Genomic DNA, 5,288 nt, shown 5'->3' with positions numbered 1-5,288 from the left:
AGTAATGAATAATCATGTTCATTAAATAAGTCATCATGCTCTGCCTTGTTTTCCTCATTGCTTGTGGGGATCAAGCCAACCGGCTACTTTATAAATAAATTACAGCTTCATCAAATTATTGTACACCAGTCTTATTTTTTCAAAAGATGAAATTATTTTATTTTTTAAAAAAATATATAGACAATTTTATTAGTAGGTTGAAAGGATGAAGGATTCACTATACCAAGTTAAAAGTTTAGAAAAGATCCACATGAAGAACTCAATGATACGAGCATCAAGAGATTCTTTGATCGAAACATCTCGATGTTTGTTAAAATATCCATTCAATCTGAGTCCTTACAAAACTTTTATCAACTTAAAAAATTAAAAAAGAGAAACATAATGATAAACCAAGCCTAGTAGAATATGGTGGAGTTCTACATAACTATGATGGTTATGTGGTGGATGTTTCGTTTGGTTCACTTGATATCCAAGACTCCAACTTTGCAAAGTGTACGATCATTTTTCATGCATTGCGTCTTTTCTCTTACTCTCTCTTTTACAAGTTATAAGTTGATTATTGAGTTTGATTCTAAGAATATCCAACACTGATATGAAGCCTTGAGATATGTGGTATTTATTTAACGAGATTAATGTACTTGTTATTTCACTAGACATGGTGTCCTTTACTTGTACTCTACAAGAAAGTAATTGTTTTTCAAATTCCCTAACAAGTTTGGAATTGACAGAAATATGATGTTCTCAGCATGGTAGTAACTTTCTATGCTGTTACTAGATTAAGCTGCTGCCTTTTGTCTTGTATTAATATTTTGATTTGCTTAAGATTTTTGCATTGTCTTATGGTACTAAGCACCAATAGGTGAATATATATTTTGTTTAATGGTACTGAGTACTTGTAGGTTTGTACCTTGATTGTATATCTTGACCTTATCCCCATAAAGGTGCTGATCTTAACACTGTAGTTTCAATGATTTTAATACAAATTTCATTTGATTGAGTAAAAAAAATGATAAAAAAGAAAATAAATAAATAAATTAGTCATAATTATTTTATTAATAGTTAACAAAACTCAATTTTTTTAAAAAAAAATTAAGTAATAATATTATAATTAAACTAGGTATATTTTTTTAATTGTTTTCAATTTTTTGTCTATTTTCTCCTTTTCCCCTTCCTCTCGTTTTCTTCTCACGGGTATCAAAAACATAATGGTTCCTTCTTTTTCTGTCCTTGGATCTCCACACACCACCATGACTACAATCCAAAATCATTGCCACCAAGATACGACCACCATATAGTGAATTTTTCAATAATTATAAAAATTTAATAAATTTACAATTTTTTAATAAATTCACAAGAGCTTGATTTGGTTAAATTTAAAATTGATCTCACAAGAACTTGGTTTAAAAAAATGCAAAAATCTCCCTAAATACAAAATTTTTTTACCTAATTTAATTAGAATATTATTACTTAAATTTTTTAGATTTTTTCCACTTCAAAATTATGAGTTTTTTTAAAAATCATAATAAAGCAATCCTAAATATTTTTTTTCTTCTAATTTTTCTTTGTTTATCACTATGTGTCTTTTTTTTTAATTTTAAAATTGATAAACTTTGAATAAAAATATTTCCATTATTATTTAATTAAATTAAATTATGAAATTTTTTATATTTTTTAATTATTTAAAAATAATTATAACTTTTCATATTTGTATAAAAGAAACCAAAAGACCTACCAATGTATTTTGAAATAAAAAGAGTCTAAAAATACATTTCGAAATAAAAAGGGTAAAAAATGTACTGTGTATTGAAAGAAGGGTTTTTGTATTTTACCTCATTGGATGTGGTCCTAGAACTGATTGAAAAGACCACACATTCATCGTTTGCAGATTCCATGTCCGATCTCTGTCGATGTTCAAAGATGCTTTTGATCAACATTGTTTGGATACGGGGATGACTTTACTTGTATTATAAATCAACAGTAAGTACTAATGGGTCTTTTGGGTTTTCGATAGGGAAAGAAATTAAATGATTCGTCCTTTGTTCATTTGGTCACAGTAACTGGAGAGTTCTTTATTGTCTGTTCTCTAAGCAAATTATCCAGTTGTCTTGCTACTTTTTATGCAGAAAATTACCTTACCATAATTGAGTTGAGCAAAACGAAAGAAAGAGGCAATGAATTCGGATGATCCCCACTTCCTCCTTGCAACCCTACTTTTCGACTAGCAAAGCGCCTGATACAGGCCGGTGCACGAGTCACGTTTGCTACCACCATTAATGGCCAACGGAAAATCAAAAGTTTCCCTTCTCTCGAGGGCTTAGCCTATGCCTCTTTTTCTAGCGGATTCGGTAATGGAACTTCTCCGTCTGACAGACAGGAGGGTATTTGTAATACCCCAATCCAAAAATACAATTACAGTAATATGTTTACTAAATCCTAAATTTGACAAGTAGGTTTTGTTGAAATTACTTATAAAATATTTGGATTTATAATAGAATAGTTGTATATTAAGGACCTTTTAGCAAATAGAGTAGTTTTATCTTAATTGAAGTTAAATTACATTATCATGTAAAAAAAAAAAGTCAGCTATATCTTGTCACAAAAAAAGAAGAAAATCTATTAGTTTTATGTAAATTAGTTTTAAAAAAAAAGAAAATCAGTAAGATACATTTAAATAAAAGTAATTTACACATTTAAAGGAAAAGAAGTAAAGTCAATTATTTTACCACATATGAGGAAGTTAAAGTTAGTTTTCTACATTTACAAACAAAATACAGAAAAAAAAAACCATCCGGAAGAAACTAATTCTAGAGAAGAAGGTAGAAAAAGGAAAGATTTATTCAAAAAAGCAATTATTAAAGTATGATTAAATTTTTACTTTAATTTATATTTTTTTAACTTCTTGTCAAACTCGGCATTGTTTCAGTGACTTTTCGGTGGCATGATTGGGTACCAATGGAAAGGTCTTGAAAAGATCTTTTCAATAATTTTCACAACATCTCGTTTGGTTTTATAGTTTGAAAGATACGAAATTTTAAATTTAATTGAGAACTTAGTTTTCAACAGTTTTGACAGCTCAATTTTAAGTCAACGAAACTTCATATTTCGATAATATTTTTTATTGTTTCTTTGAGAGCTTTTGTAATCCGAAACGAGATGTTTAATTTGGCATCAATGGCTCGGTTAGGAGCTTCTTGTATTAAGAGAATTAAAGCCTCAAAATAGACTAGTTGATACTAAAAATTCAAAAATCTGAATATTTTTGTGATGATTTCTAGAGATTTGACTTTCGAAACTTAGGGATTTTGTGCTCTTTTTAATCGAAACAAGTTCGATTATTGTAGTATGATATGAATACTTCAAAATGATGCTGGTTTTATGATTGAAAATAATTCAAGTTAAGAGTTATAAGTGATCGAATTAAGTCAAATGGTCATGAAAATCTGAAATTTTAGAATTTATAAAAATTCATTTTTAGTTATTTTAAAACTTATTCTTGACTTATATTCAACCTATTTTGCTAGAAACTTCATAAAATTAAGCAATTTAAATTTTAGTGAATTTTTGTATAGTAAATATTTATTTGACAAATTATTTTTGAGTTAGCATATTTTGAAAATTTTATTAAAAATCTTCAAAAACTAAGTTTTGATTTGTATTTGAAGTATTTCCATCAAATCCCATATTATTACTGATTTGTACTATAATCTATGAGTTTTTAAGTTTTGAATGTTTTATTTATTTATAAATTATTAAAAAGAATTAAAATTGATTTTGTTAGCGAAAGATTGAGCTACACCTAAAATGCCTTAGAATGACCAGTAGAGTGTCATGATTCCATTTTGTTAAGTTAGCAATATTAGTTTTTAATTTCGAGTATTTTTATTATGAGTTTGAGTGGATTCTAAACTCGTAGTTAATCTCTTCTATGCAGGCTCTATTGGTGTTATACTTAGCAGAGAATCTGAGAGATGCTGAATTCGTGGTACCGTATAATATTCCGAAGAGATGAACAAATCACGTGCTCATGAATGTTTTCATATATTATGTATAATATGTTTTGTCTAATGAATTTGTAAAAATTGGTGAGCACTGAGCAAAGATGTTGTATATCACTATGATTTTTGTATATTGGATTTTGAAATGTGAATTTTTGTGAAATATGATATTTGATTTTGAAATATGAATATAACTTTTGTCTAACATCCTTATGATTACATATGTAAATACTCAGTTTGAAATAAATATGCTTTTGATGTGTACAAATGTGTTTTGTGAAAATGAATATTACCGTTTTGTGAAATTGGGTAATCATAAAATATGTTTTGTTTTATCCCCTAGTATGGCTATGATATGATCTGCCAATGGGGATTAAACGTTGGCCATATCCACATGTATTATGTGATTTGAGATCAATCTCTCAACCGCACCAGCAATTTCAGAATAGCGGTACTTGTGATATCTATTCAGAGCAGCCAATGGTTGCTTCTGATATACTAATGACCCATGCCATTGGGGTTAATTGTGATTTTTATGACTTATACCATTGGGGTTAATTGCGGTTTCTGTTATGATTATGACCTATGCCATAAGGGTTAAGTATAACCATAGTATGTTACAAGAGACCAATAAAAATATAAAATCAATGTGAAATTATGTTTTGCTTTGTTATCTGAAAGTTTCGAAATTGTGTTTGCTACATTATCTAAAACAAAATTATGTTTTCTTTTGAAATTTAAAAATGAAATTTGAAATATATGTTTTGAATGAGATTGCCCAAATTAAAAATATATATATTTTGTTATCTATATATGTATTAGTAATTTTGACCTAAATGTTTTGAGCATGCCTAATCCGACTAAAGGGTGTCAGTTACTTGCTGAGTGGTTGTATTCATTTCTATATTCCTTATCATTTTTACAGATTTCAACACATATTCATGTGTGGGGATTTGACTTATTCGATGAGAGCCTTGGTTAGCAAGATTAGTACATGTCTTTTGACATTTATAAGTTTTGATGTAAGTATTCTGATTTAGTTTGTAAAGAGATGATAACTAAATGAGAAATTTGTATTTTTTGGAGGATTATATATATTGTGTATTATTTAGATATTTGAGGTTTTGTAAAGGGTAAAAAAAAATTTAAAGAGATTTTGCAGTTATTACATTTAGTTTAGTAAAATGTTGTTGCTTTTCATGCTTATGGGATTCATCCCATGAGCATGTGGCGTCTGTTAGGTCCCAAAACCTTGGGCTTGGGGCGTGACAGTATTATGTCCAGACGCGAGCT

Source organism: Theobroma umbraticum, unplaced genomic scaffold (genome assembly GCF_002168275.2).
Source record: "Theobroma umbraticum cultivar Fairchild unplaced genomic scaffold, ASM216827v3 scaffold_1682.0, whole genome shotgun sequence".
In the NCBI taxonomy this organism is placed as follows: Eukaryota; Viridiplantae; Streptophyta; class Magnoliopsida; order Malvales; family Malvaceae; genus Theobroma; species Theobroma umbraticum.
This window is presented reverse-complemented; position numbering follows the sequence as displayed.